Source organism: Hyperolius riggenbachi, chromosome 10 (assembly GCF_040937935.1).
Source record: "Hyperolius riggenbachi isolate aHypRig1 chromosome 10, aHypRig1.pri, whole genome shotgun sequence".
NCBI lineage: Eukaryota > Metazoa > Chordata > Amphibia > Anura > Hyperoliidae > Hyperolius > Hyperolius riggenbachi.
The window spans coordinates 80,637,926-80,652,899 of record NC_090655.1 but is presented as its reverse complement, the minus strand read 5'-3'; the positions used below and the strand labels follow the sequence as shown (position 1 = coordinate 80,652,899).

Genomic DNA, 14,974 nt, shown 5'->3' with positions numbered 1-14,974 from the left:
GTAAATCTGTACAACCAAGATTGTATGGTGTGTGTTGAGCTTAAGAGACTTTTTTCATCCAGTGGAACTGTGTGGACTTTAATGTAGTGAATTACTTCATGCATATTGCTTATTGTGTATTATTCATGTAGGGGAACACATTGAGTATTCAGCTGTGTACTGTGAAAGATCGTGAGCGCCAGCCTCTTATTTAATATAATTCAAATTTTTTTAAAGAGGTGGCGAACCGGCAAAACAGTTATTGGAAGAGTGTGATTTGAACCAACCCCATATCAGCGCGAAGTGTGTTTTTAAGTAAGATATTATTGTATCGCCCAGGAGGTTAAAAGGAAATAAATAAATATAGCAGCCTCCATTTCCCTCTTACTGCAGTTTTCCTTTAATTAGGCTGCATGATGTCCCCCAAGAACCTGAATTGAGAGGTATAGGCTGCCATATTTATTTCCTTTTAAACAATAACCGTTGCCTAGCAGTCCTCTTGATCCTGTGTCTTTAATACATTAAGGCATAGACCCTGAACAAGCATGCAGCAGATCAGATACTCTGATTCAGCTGACACAGGTTTTACTGAATTAGCCATATGCTTGTTCCAGGGTTTTGACTCAGACACCAGCCTTGCTCTCCACGGATTAATCACGAGTAACCACGGTGGTTACGCGTGATTCAAATTAGCTCTAATTACCGCAGCTGAGCGGCTAGATGCGGCAGAGTTAATTACCCCTAATGCTGCTCTTCGTTCAGCGTTTCAATGAGGGGCAAGCGTCCGAATGGACGCGTTGCAAGCCTCGCTATGGAGCAATTTCCTCTTCCATAGAGAGGCTTGCAATGCATCCAATAGTGTAATAGTGTGGCAGCGGGCTCAGGGGCCCTCAGCTTTCCCATATGGAAATGCCGGCTCTGGGTTTGTGAGGCTGAACCTGAACTTTGCAGAAGCTAAACAAATATGGGAGCTGTAGAGTTACACTGCCGGCAGATAATGCATCTTAATCAGTTGTTCTGCTCTCTTGTTAGCAACCCTTAGTTGCTGTGCATTTTCATGCAGATTTGTATGTACTGGGCCATAAAAAATACATGCAGTAGCGCCTTGTGAAAAGCTTTTATTTAAAGGGACTCTGAGCAGTCGTTAAAAAATGATGGTGGGTGGGCTTCCTTCAGTCCACCATAGGCTGCGAGGTCCCCTGGCTCCTCTCCCGGTCTCGCTGGTGGCTCCGTTAACGGCGACTTTCGGGCTGAAAGCAGTCCGTATACTTCCAGGAAGTAGATACTCCGTGTCATCACACCGGCTGGCGTTTCAGTCCTGCGCATGCGAAGCTCAGAGTTAGAAACCGCGCATGCATAGGACTGTCATGCTGGCCGTCATGATGACGTGGAGTGTGGACTTCCTGGAAGTATACGGACCACTTTCAGCCCGAAAGTCGCCGTTAATGGAGCTGCCAGCAGGACCGGGAGAGGAGCCAGGAGGACGCCGGGGGACCTCGCAGCCTACACTGGGCTGGTGGAAGCCCCACTTAAGTACCAATTTCATTTTTAATGACTGTTCAGGGTCCCTGGTTTGCACAGAATCAGCTGCTTTCAGCTATATCGCAATGTACAGCTGATGTCCAGCGCAGGTGAAGGTATTTTCCATCTTTCCCTAAAGCCCAGTAAACACTTTAAATTTTGATTGGCCAATCACTGACCAAATTTATCACCTCCATGTAGTATGAGTTTCAACAGATATTGAATTCTATGAACAGATTGCATAGGTAATCTCTCATTTCTACACCGAGATGGTAAAATTGGTCAGTGATTGACCAATCATAATTGAAAGTGTGTACCTGGCTTAAAGGGAACCTGAACTGAGTAAAATTATTTAAAATAAACACATGATGTAGCTGCAAATGAATATTACATACTTACCTCACCGTCAGTTCCTCTCAGAAGCTCACCATTTTCTTTTTACAGTGATCCCTTCCAGTTCTGACAAGATTAAGTCAGAAATGAAATATACCAGTTGCTGTCAATTATATATCAGCTGCTGTCAGTTACAACTAAATGTGTAAGGTAATGTCCATGTTTCCCTATGGCTCAAGTGGGCAATATAACAGTTTAACAGTGTGCTGACAAGGAAGCTGTTATGGGGTAATGGCCATTTTCAAAATGGAGGACGGAGAATTCCATCGATCACAGTGGACAAACAGGACGTCACGCAGGAGAGGAGAAAGAGATTGATGAGTAGACCTCATGGGAGGTACTGTAAGTATGACCTGTGTATGTTTATAATGACTTTTTATTTTCAGTTCAGGTTCTCTTTAAGGTTTAGCTTACATATATGCATTATAACTGCTGCATGCAATGCATTTGTCCATACAAAAGTGCATGAAAATGCACAGCATCTGGAAGAGAGAGCACAGAACAACTGATCAGTTAAAGCGTGTCAATTGTGATCAGCTGCCAGTGTAAACCCAGCCATAAAGTGACCCTAAGGGCTGGGACCCGCTATGGCATTTTTGGCAGTGTTTTGGGATCATTGACAATCGCCAGCGATTCCCAAAAACTTTGCCAATGTATCTAAATAGGGCTGAACCCACTAGTGCGATTGTGAGTAGGGTTACTCGCAATCGCAGGGCATGCAGCATTTTGAGTGTGTTTGCGTTCAACGCTAAGTATAGAAACACTGCAAAATCACTTTGAAAGTCAATTTTGTAGAGATTTGGGGGCGAGCATTTGTAATTTTAAATGAGAGGTTTTCGTCTGTAGCCCTGCCCCCTAATGGAAAAGGTCATAGGTGTTTCTCTAGGACCAATCAGAGAAGCTTCTGTGACCTCTTCTGCTAGGGGGCGGGGCTATGGGAAGAAGCCGGACATCGAGACACCCGGTAAGTATAATTAGCTTTATTTAAAATTCAAAGCGCTCAGCCCCCAAATCACTGCAAAATTGCTTTTTGAAAACTGTTTCTATACATGGCATTGGGTGCCCAAAATGCTGCATGTCATGTGATTGTGATTAACCCTAATCGCAATCGCACTAGTGGGTTCTCCACTATTTAAATACATTGGCAAACAGTTTTTTCTTTTAAATCGCCGGCGATCCAAAAACATTGCCAAAATCCGAGCTTTGTGCACACACCTAATTTTCAATTAACCATTCACCCTCTAATAGGATTAGCACTGTCCAAAGATCTCATTGAGGGTTGGGAACACACTAGGCGATGCGTGAAAGGTTGCGTTTTGCTTCATATGTGTTAATGCATTTTATTAGCATTTTGAGTGCGTTTTATTTGCATTAGCGTTTACATTTTGCGCGTGAGGTTTTTTTGCATTTTACTTTGCTTACATAGAAAAGTGCATAACTTGAACTGCAGGTGGTCCTGTGAAGTAGTGTTACCGCGATACTTCACTTGCGGCCGCTACTATGTTCATTTACATAGTTGTAACTATGTAAGTTAACATAGTAGCAGCTGCAAGTGAAGTATTGCGATAACGTTACTTCACAGGACCACCTGCAGTTAGTTATGCGCGGTAGGCAAATCGGGCGCTCCTTCACATTAAGCTGCGCTGCTAAGGAGTGCAGCTTGATGAATCAGGCCCAAGGGTACACAGAGCTTGTGCCAAAGTAAGTGCTTAGCTTCCGATTGGAGGAAGCTAGCGAAGGCGGGGAGAGCGGCGGGGGGAGCCTGTAATGGAGGAGAACGATCATTGACAAGCTACAGGAAAATGCAGGTCCTATTAGGATTTAATAATTCTGCCTCGGGTTCTCTTTAAAAATGGATTTTGAAAATGTAGTTCCACTTTCATGCTTTCCCCTGCACTGACTGATATAAGTGACGCGGTTGCTATAGGCAGCATCTCTGCACTGACTGATATAATTGATGCGGTTGCTATGGGCAGCATCTCTGCACTGACTGATATAACTGATGCGGTTGCTATGGGCAGCATCTCTGCACTAGCACTGAGTGATGCGGTTGCTATGGGCACCATCTCTGCACTGGCACTGACTGATACTGCGCCACCCACATGCATCATGTTACCATATAGTAGATTAGATGAAGTAGTACCAGTATGAGCTGCTGGCTGGCGCGGAGAGCACACCTGTCTGCTCAGTGGGAGGGCCCTGCAGCCATACTACAGAGGCAGAATCAGGAAGCTTGGGAGGCTCCTATCACCTGTAGCGTCGGGGGTTGGTATGAGCAGCACAGGCAGCCTGCTGTGGACAGTACTTCTTCCCCGCAGTGACCCACCCCACCAACACAGGCCTACCCTGCAGCCACTGATGTACCCAGCAGTCACCTTGCTTTGATGAGTAAACCCGCTATTGCACTGTGTTTACCTAAGTAGCCTGCCATGTGCAGCAGCAGCGCCCCTGATCACGTGCAGCTCAGTCTGCAGCCACCTGCATCCATTACAGCAGCCCTGTCCCTTCCAGCAGCCTAGCCACCTGCATCCATTTCTAGCAGCCCTGTCCCTTCCAGCAGCCCTGTCCCTTCCAGCAGCCTTGTCCCTTCCAGCAGCCCTGTCCCTTCCAGGAGCCTAACTACGGCATTACAGAGACCACCAATATACACACACACAGGTTCTCGCAGCCCTCCCATAGAACTGGCTCCTAATCGCACCTATTTACATCAAGATATTCTATAGCGGCCACACGGGGAGCTCCACACAAGTGCAATGGACATTTTACAGTACCGGCCACAAGAGGGAGCTCCGAAAACAATGCTGCCGGCTTACATACGGGCTCCTGGATCCTGGCTGCTCAGTGTGATGCTTCCAGAGAGCGGACTCTCTTCCTCCTCAGCTGTGCAGAGAGGAGACTCCTCCGGCTGGGAATCGCTCGAGCGTGCTGTGTCCGCGGATGTCTGTGTCCCGTGCCGCCGCTGCTGCTGTAGATGCCTCGCGCTGGTGACGTAGAGTTGTGAATCTCGCTCTCCTATATGTAATGTATACGATAACATTGCGTACTACAGTAATCTATGCTATATACTAGGCATAGCATACAGTATATTGTCTGTCTTTGTAAATGGGAAGCACAGCTTTATATTTGTTTCTGCAACTAGGTGTACAATACATTTATGCTGTTACTGGGGGCTTCTCATTCTGCTGGACTATCCTTACACTGATAACACAGTCCACTTCAGCTTATAGGAGGGCTATCTAACTCTGAGCTCACCTCCATCTCTACTGGGCTTTTATTTTCCCTGTTCCCCAGTTATCAATGCTGCTTCAGCTGTACCACAAAGCAGCCCTCAGATCCCATTTGTATAGCTGCTGAGCCATAAGATATCAGCAATTCTTCTTAGCAAGGCGTGATATGCTGGGGACAGGCGCGTCTCTAGCCATTTTGTCACTCCAGGCGAGAAAACCTGTGGTGCCCCCCTCCCCCCATCTTTCACCATAAAATAATCATAACGCTGCAATGATTCACCAGAAAATAATCGTCTGTGGCCAGTGGTCACCAGAAAATAATCGTCTGTGGCCAGCGTTCACCAGAAAATAATCGTCTGTGGCCAGCGTTCACCAGAAAATAATCGTAATGTGGCCAGCGTTCACCAGAAAATAACCGTAATGTGGCCAGCGTTCACCAGAAAATAACCGTAATGTGGCCAGCGTTCACCAGAAAATAACCGTAATGTGGCCAGCGTTCACCAGAAAATAACCGTAATGTGGCCAGCGTTCACCAGAAAATAACCGTAATGTGGCCAGCGTTCACCAGAAAATAATCGTAATGTGGCCAGCGTTCACCAGAAAATAATCGTAATGTGGCCAGCGTTCACCAGAAAATAATTGTAATGTGGCCAGCGTTCACCAGAAAATTATCCTAATGTGGGCAGCGTTTCACTAAAAATGTATAATTACCTGTAAAAAGAAAAGCATTTACTCACCTGTAGAAGACTCCTCTCCCTGGGCGAAGCTCCCCCAACTATCTTCCTGCAGCAGCGCAGCCAGCCTCCGAAAGTACCGTGCTGACAGGCAGAGCAGGGCTACAAGAAGATGGCGTCCGAAGCCCTGTACTGGAGACACAAATAGTCTCCAGTACATGGCTTCAGACACCATCTTCCCGTAGCCCTGCTCTGCCTGCCGGAAGAAGACTATGCAGGCTGTAACAGTGAGCTGCGGGGATGAACTGGTGCGGAGTCTAGTAGACGCCGCAGCCAGTTCACCACAGGGGTCGCACAGTCTGGGGGGGGGGGGGGAAGGTGGGTACTTCCCCTCATCCCCCCACCCGGCGCTCCAGGCCACCGTTTGCCCTCGCCTGGTGGCTGGGACGCCTCTGGCTGGGGATATTCTGTTTAAAGAATACCAGAGCCCAAGAGAAGATGAGAAACGGAGGGGGATGGAAGCTGGCGAGTTTGGTGAAATTGGATGTGTGTATGCACCCTTATTAGGCCTGTTTTTCACAGGCGGCTGAAGTTCTCATTTGTCGCACAGTTCAGCCTCCTGGCTGCTGGATACAAGTGCCATTTGGTTGCAATTACATGCAGCTGGATGGAAGCGTTTGAATGCCACATGTGTCACATTTGACATGCGATGGTGTTACCTGTCAGCCAAAATCCATCTCATTTCACCACCACCACCATGCTTATATGCGACTCCATGGGGTGCACCTCGACATGCAGTAGGTGGCACAGAGGGGGACACTGCGGTTAAAGAGACACTGAAGCGAAAAAAAATATATGATATAATGAATTGGTTGTGTACTATGAATAATTACTAGAAGATTAGCAGCAAAGAAAATATTCTCATATTTTTATTTTCAGGTATATAGTGTTTTTTCTAACATTGCATTATTCTATAATATGTGCAGATTACACAACACTCAGCATTCAAAATGAGTCTTTCAGAGCAGTCTGTGAAGTAATGAACTCTCCTCTAGCAGAGGAAAAGTAAACAGTTCAATTACAGTTGAGATAATAAAAGTCAGATAACAACCCTCTCCAGGACTAAGTTAGTCGGAGAGCTTAATAGCTTTTTTGCATAGAGATAACAACTGGAGTTTCTCAACTCTTCCTGTACTGGAAACAATTAAGCTGGCCATACACTGGCTCGATTCCCGGCCGTTTCGACAGCAGATTCGATCCCGGGATCGAATCTGCTGCCAATCGTTCGCGGTAAACACAGCCGCCGATCCGATTCCCTCCCGGAATCGGATCGGTCCGTCGATCGCGCCGTGCGGGAAATTACCCTCGATCGCCCGCGGGTAAAGTGCGCGTCGCTAGCGGCGGCCGATCCGATCAGGTATACATTACCTGAGGCTGGCTCCCGGGCGTCTTCTCCGTGCTGCACGGCTCTGTTCCGGCTCCATCCATCCCGGCGCTTCCTGTGTCACTGCAGTGACCAGGAAGTTCTAATAGAGGGCGCTCTATTTGAACTTCCTGGTCACGGAGTAACACAGGAAGCGCCGGGATGGAGCCGGAACAGAGCCGTGCAATGCGGAGAAGAGGACCCGGAGCCAGCATCAGGTAATGTATACGGGGGGGGGGGACAGGCGGCAGGAGCAGCTCAGCAGATGGTGAATCGGTTTCAGGCTGAAATCGATTCACAATCTGTTTGCAGTAAAGGCAGCCATACGATCCCTCTCTGATCAGATTCGATCAGATAGGGATCTGTCAGCTGGTCGATCTAATGGCACATCGACCAGTGTATGGCTACCTTTAGACTGATGTATCTGATCTTAATGTTTTTTTTCTTAGCTGTACTACACATACAAATCATAATATCATCCTTTTTTTTTCCGCTTCAGTGTCTCTTTAAAGGGGGCACGGGACAGAGGGGGAACATTGTTTCGACTTAAGTAGGGGTTCAGGTTAAAAATGAAGGTGTGGGTCCTAATGAAGCACATAGCTGGAAATAGTCTGCAATGTAGACTAGGTATGGTCAATGAGGTGCAATAATTGCTAGTTGATGTAGGCTTATGCAAAGTGTGAATCAATTGTAAATGTATGCAGCTTGAAAATGGGCCAATCCAATCTCATGAAGGTGGAATTTGATTGGTCCACTTTCAAGCACCATGCACCTGCCCTGCCAGCACATTCATCCTTCTCCTGTCCAGTCACTGCACCATGGCAATGCTCCCAGAATGCACCTGCCTTGCCAGTGCATTCATCTTTCTTCCTGTCCAGTCACTGCACCATGGCAATGCTGCCAGCATATAACATTGATTTCAACATGCCAATGGGAAATAATTCTGTTGTGTCATCTCATTACAGCTGGAAATATTGGGAGGCTCAAACACATGACTGAACAAGTCCAGCACACTCCGCCTGCTGTTTACTTTGCAATGACTGGAAGAACTTCATTCTCAAGGGGCAAATGACTTCTTACTTCTAAGGCACGTGACTACCGAACTCGGCTACTTAGATGTGGTATCAGGTGGGTAGGTGGATACCTAAATACTGCATCTGAGGCACATAGTTCCTTCATTCTGATACCCGGGGGCACATGGCTAGTTAATTTTGGTGTCTGGGGACTGGGAAACAAAGCTGCTCAATTGTAATGTCTGGGATGTATGGCTGCTGTATTCTGGTATTGTGGGGTGTATAGCTACCTCATTCTAGTATCTGGCAGCACATGGCTGCATATATTGTGAAAAAGAGAAAAACACTTTTTACTTTGGGGGCTGCTTTCCTTTTTTTTTTTTTTTTTTTTTTTTCTTCTGCTGCATAGTTAATACTAAGGCCTCTCTCCCACCAAGACGTTGCGTTTTAGGAGACGTTAAGGTCGCATAACGTGCCCCTAACGCAACGCGTGGTGGTGTTGAAGTTGGACGTCAGATTGAGCCGCGTTATGTGGCTCTCAAAGCAGCCGCTCCAGGATAGTGATGGGAAGTCCAGATCTTTTTAAGGATTCGGATCATTCAAATCGGATCATTGAAAAGATCCAGATCTTTGAACTGAATCATTTTACTAGGGAAGCAGACTGGGGGTGAAATGACTAGCAGGACAGGACTTTCCCTGCACTGTACATTCTGTATGTTCCTGTTTCTTCCAGACAGACATCCACTGTGAACCGAATCTTTCATTGTAATGATCCGGATGATTCGACTCACAAAGATCCGGATCAAATGAACTATTCGTTCATGATCCGGACAACACTACAAGTCCCACCAGGAGTCACCACAGTGCAGTGAATATTAATTAGCCATGTGGCTAGTCACTGATCATGTGCAAGCAGTCTAACGGGAATAACGTACAGCATGCTGTACTCTCATTTAATGTGCAGCGTTATACCCTAACGCAAGGTGTGCACTTAAACAGCACATTGATTTTACAGTGCTGTGAGTTAGGCTGCGTTACTGGCTGCTGTAACATGGGAATTTAATGTCCCACTGTGAAACCAGCCTAATTCACTATTAATACTTGTTCAGATGTATTTGTATATTATTATTTTTAAGCCTCACAAATTCTTATACTGTACACCCGGGGGTACACGTACCACGTGTTCAGAACCTAACAGCTGCTGGGTTCTTAAAAGTTCTGCAATATTTATCTGGGTCATATCAGATCACAGTAAGTATTGCTAAAGGATGAATGAAATGGCGTGTGTGCAGTTGCTGCAGCATACTGTACATGTAATGGCATCACCGACACTTTATAAAAATGTACTGTATATGGCTACAGTTACAAGACTGCTATATGACAAAACATCACTGCAACCTCAACCATTATTATAATTTCTGATTATCTTCCACCCTTATTTTTTGCTCAAATAGGAAAAAAAAAATGCCTAGCACCACTAGAGATGCTAAGTAGGGCCCTGCCCAGCCATGATGGTTAGAGGCCAGCAGGAATAGTGACCTGTGAGAGGGACTACCCCCCCCCCCCCCCCCCAACCTCCTCACTAACCAATCCACATGGTAATGATTCTGGGAATGAGGTGCTTTGCAAGAGATGCTAGGGAAATCTACCCCTTTCTTGAGCACGACTTACATACTTACAAAAATACGCGAAAACGCATACGAATTTGCAAGTGCATGCAAATTAATTTATGCATTTTTCGCAAAGAAATCGCACCGCACTAGTGGAAACGGGCCCTAAAGGACAAGATGATCCTAAAAAGTACCGCACCACTCACGAATATCTAATTAGAACACGAATCGGTCTTTATTAATACAAACAAAAGCACATAAACACCTAAAAGCCAGGTACATGAAAAGTAGCACTGAAAACGAGTATCAACAAATAATGATAATATTGATCATTCCAATAAATACAGATAAATGTGATACATGGTCCTATGACTCCATGGTAGCCAACATATGGTTCAAACCCTATTGAAAGTACAATGCAATGGGCAGCACGGTGGCGTAGTGGTTAGCGTTCTTGCCTTGCAGCGCTGGGTCCCCGGTTTGAATCCCAGCCAGGTCAACAAGGAGCTTGTATGTTCTCCCCGTGTCTGTGTGGGTTTCCTCCGGGCACTCTGTTTTCCTCCCACATCCCGAAAAATACAGATAAGTTAATTGGCTTCCCCCTAAATTGGTCCTAGACTACAATACATACACTACATACATAGACATATGTCTATGGTAGGGACTAGATAGTGAGCTCCTCCGAGGGACAGTTAAACACACACACACACACACACACACTTCTATGTACAGCGATGCGGAAGATGTCGGCGCTATATAAATACTAAATAATAATAATGCTGTATATGCATAATTTATGCCAGCAACTTCCATATAAAGTGCAATGTGCTAAGAATATATATAGGATGAGAATGAATCCCAAAAGTATAAGTGAAATATAAATGGCAAGAAAACAAACCAAGGATCCAAAAGGGACACGAATAGTGAAGAGTGTGGGCAGCAGTGAGGGAAGTGAAGGAAACAAGGAGCTCACAAGCACCGTGAGAGCAGAGCGCAGGCACCGCAACCAGATGTAGAAAAGGGAAGGTAGAAGCTGGGTGGAGGTGTGAGGGAGCTTATTGAGGAGAGCTGGGCGAGGCTCCTGACCGCCACACAAGAGCAATGTAAGTCTATGGGGACTTGCACACTATAGCGACACGATGCAGTGCGACAGAAGTAGCTAAATTGACACAAGGCTGCCGCAAACTCTGCAGTGCATTGCCGCATGATCCGTGCTTACCGCATGGATTACGCAACAGTGCAAGTCTATGGTGACGCGGTAAGTGTGAATCCGATTGCAGCAGCGGTGCGGCACATAGGCAGAGCTATGACATTTCAGTGAGGTACTTCCTGTCCAGCAGGAAGTACATCACTGCGCAGGGGAAACACTACACATATTACCCTGTTGGTGCACTTTGCCGCAGTGTAATATACCTGGGGAAATGGTGCACCCTGAGCTCTCCTGCTGCAGGATGACTGCACTGCACAATGGCCTTGATTCACTAAAGCTACTGCCCACAAACAGCGCAGGTTATTAGCACACAGGTGCTACGCGCAGTCCTGTCAGCAAAGCGTGTGCGCTTAACTTACGTGAGATGCTTCTAACTGCTGCGCGATGTGCTTGTAGTGCGACTGCGATACTCCGCCAGTGCGGCTGCTACAGTGGATTATGGCGGTTGTGCTACAAGCACATTGTGCAGAAGTTAACCCTCTGAGCGATACAATTATATCGCCCAGGAGGTGGCGCAGCACTATTTTTTTAAATGTTTTATTTTTTAAATCCTGTAGCGAGCCCAGGGCTCGCTACATGATAGCCGCTGCGCAGCGGCATCCCCCCACCCACTCCGATCGCCTTCGGCGATCAGAGTAAGCAGGAAATCCCGTTCAGAACGGGATTTCCTGCTGGGCTTCCCCGGTCGCCATGGCGACGGGGCGGGATGACGTCACCGACGTCATGGACGTCGTGATGTCGGAGGGAGTCCAGATCCACTCCTCAGCGCTGCCTGGCACTGATTGGCCAGGCTGCGCAAGGGGTCGGGGAGGGGGGGGGGACTGCACGGCACGGCGAGCGGCGGCGATCGGAAGTTACACGCAGCTAGCAAAGTGCTAGCTGCGTGTAACAAAAAAAAAATTATGCAAATCGGCCCACCAGGGCCTGAGAAATCCTCCTGCGCGATATACCCCGAGCTCAGCTCGGGATTATCGCTCAGGAGGTTAAAAGCATTGCACATAAGTTGAGAACGCACGCTACGCTGACGGGACCTCGTGCTAATATTAACTGGGACTGTTTGTCCGCGGTAGCTTTAGTGAATCAAGGCCTGTATGTCAAGTTGGCCTTAAAGGGTCCCTGAGATGGGGGATAGAAGAAATTCATACATACCTGGGGCCTTCTCTAGCCCCCTTCGGCCTGATCCGTCCCTCGCTGCCATCCTCCGCCTTGTGGATTTACCGTGAAGGCTCCTATAAGTTTGGCCGTGCACACACCCCTATTGCGCTCATATAGCTGGGAGCGTTCTGTGCCTGTGCAGTACTATGCAGTCGCAGAACACTCTCAGCCACGAGAGTGCAATGGGGGAGCACGCGCAACCGCACTGCACATGCGCAACTGGCCGTACTTACGGAAGCACTTACAGAGGATCCAGAAGATGTAGGATGGCGGAGAGGAAGCAATCACGTTTAAGAGGGCTGGAGGAAGCCCCAGGTATGTATTAATTTTCTCTATCCCGCGGTCTCAGGTACGCTTTAAGGAACTATCTTCTAAACTGTACAGTTTCAATACTGTGTAAGTACTCAGTGGGCCTGATTTGTCAAGACCAGCACAAGGAAAACTGATGCAAAAGTGTTGCAGTTGTCCTGAGCAATTAGTCAGAACTTCTATTTTATTTGATAGTTAATCCCTGATTGGTTGCTCTCGGCGGCATAATTACTCTACTTTATATCGCATTTGTGTAATAAATCAGCCGCAATACACAACACTTCATAAGTCAGGTGCATACAATTCATTAAGCAGTAGAAGTATACATCAGAGCCTATAAGAAGGTGCCCAGGTGTATTATAGCTTTGGCTATGCCACCAGTCATGTAGGTATAGGAGCATTATGTTACAATGTAATGCACTGCAAGTCTCAGTGTGAACCAGCCCTTAGGTAGCATCTCCTAGGTAGCACCACAAAGTATGCTGGCGCTTTATAAATCAATAACCCTGGACGTGTTTAAATCCAGACTGAAAACCCACCTGTTCAGTTTGGCATTTGCAGAAATATAACTTTTGTTGTGTGAATGCTTCATCCTACTTCCAATTACTGAATCTGAGAGAGCCTAAGCGCTTTGAGTCCTATGGGAGAAAAGCGCTATGGAAATGTTATTATATTGTATTATACGTTACCTGTCCTGTAGCAGCCTCTGCGCGGTGTACGTAACCTTCCATGTGGCCTCTGTTAGACGTTATGCACCAGTTGTGTGTATGGAGAACTCTCGGGGGTTACAGACATCGCGCGGAGGCTGCTACAGGATGGGTAATGTATAAATGCACACACTGGGGGGGGCACATTTATATATTAGGGGGGCAGCGGCGGGCACAGACTATTCCATTAAAAGGACTACTGTAGGGGACAGAACGTTGAACTTACCTGGGGCTTCTAATGGTCCACCGCAGACATCCTGTGACTGCACAGCCACTCACCGATGCTCCGGTCCCCGCCGCCGGTTCACTTCCAGAATTTGCAACTTTAAAGTCGGAAAGCCACTGCGCCTGCGTGGCCGCATCCTCGCTCCTGCTGACCTCACCGGGAGTGTAATGCGGAGGCCCAGTACTGTCTGCATCTGTGCAGTGCACTCTCGGTGGCGGGAGCCAGGACGGGACTGCGCAGGCGCAGTGGTTTTCTAACTTTAAAGTCGTAAATTCTGGAAGTGAACCGGAGACGGAGCCCAGAGCATTGGTGAGTGGCTGCGTGGGCACAGGACGTCTGCGGGGGACCATCAGAAGCCCCAGGTAAGTTCAACTCTCTTTCTGCCTACTCCCGTACAGTAGTCCTTTAAGATTTCATGCTGAAATCGGACGGGAATTGGCCTGCAGTATATGGGCAGCTTCAATGAACAGACAAATTTATCTGTAATCCGATTTGATTAGAGTTAAATTTGTCTTTGTCGAATCTGCCCATGATCTCCTATTGTATGGGAACCTTAACAGGTTTTTTTCCAATCAGGACCCAGTGAGACTACTGATAAGGAATTACAGCCATAAACTACTTTACTCTAGGAAGCCGAGTTCTCTGCCAGGAGAGGATAGCTATAAAAAAGGGCAATAGTTCATATGCTGTATTCTAGAACTCTGAAGGTGCGTACACATGCACTACCACCGGTAACGACGGGTCCGCCGGACCCTTCCGCTGGGCGGACGTTCCAGCGACAGTAGTGCGTGTGTACAGTCTTTCAGGCAGACTGATGAGGCTGTTTCTGAACGATACTGTCGGCTGAACATCCGCCCAGCGGGAGGATTCGGTGGACCCGTCGTTGCCAGCGGTAGTGCGTATGTACACACCTTGAGACACAGAGACAGACTGTTACAGTCAGCTGAGACAAAACAATAATTCTGCTTTTTTAAAGTTTTTAAAATAAAACTGGGATATCTAAGTCATTTTTTTTAGGAGTAGGAGGATATATACATTTGTTTACCTCTTCACTTAAAGAGGAACTCCAGTGAAAATAATGTAATAAAAAAAAAGTGCTTCATTTTTACAATAATTATGTATAAATATCAGTCAGTCATTCAGTGTTTGCCCATTGTAAAATCTTTCCTCTCCCTGATTCACATTTTGACATTTTATCACATGGTTACATTTTTACTGCTGGCAGGTGATGCCACTGGGAGTAGCTGCGGTTTGCTTTTTTTGGCAGTTGGAAACAGCTGTAAACAGGTATTTACCACATTGCAGCCAGGTTCACAGACAGGAAACTGCCAGGACCATGGTCCTCAGTTTCCTGTGGGAGGGGTTTCATCACAATATCAGCCATACAGAGCCCACTGATGATCCGCTTGTGAAAAGGGAAAGATTTCTCATGGGAAAAGGGGTATCAGCTACTGATTGGGATGATATTCAATTTTTGGTCACAGTTTCTCCTTAAAGGGATACTTAAGTCAAAAATAAAAAAAAATG

The 14,974-nt window shown here is 46.8% G+C and overlaps 1 protein-coding gene across 2 annotated transcripts in view; it reads left to right on the top strand.

The window, feature by feature from the left end:
- The first annotated feature begins 4,809 nt into the window (after positions 1-4,809).
- LOC137533986 (nuclear distribution protein nudE-like 1-B) overlaps positions 4,810-14,974 on the top strand; it is a 115,421-nt gene continuing 105,256 nt past the window's right edge. For both annotated transcript variants that reach the window (XM_068255313.1, XM_068255312.1), the window contains exons 1-2: positions 4,810-4,911; positions 8,183-8,345. The gene's annotated coding sequence lies outside the window, so the exon portion shown is untranslated. The remainder of the gene's footprint in view (positions 4,912-8,182; positions 8,346-14,974) is intronic.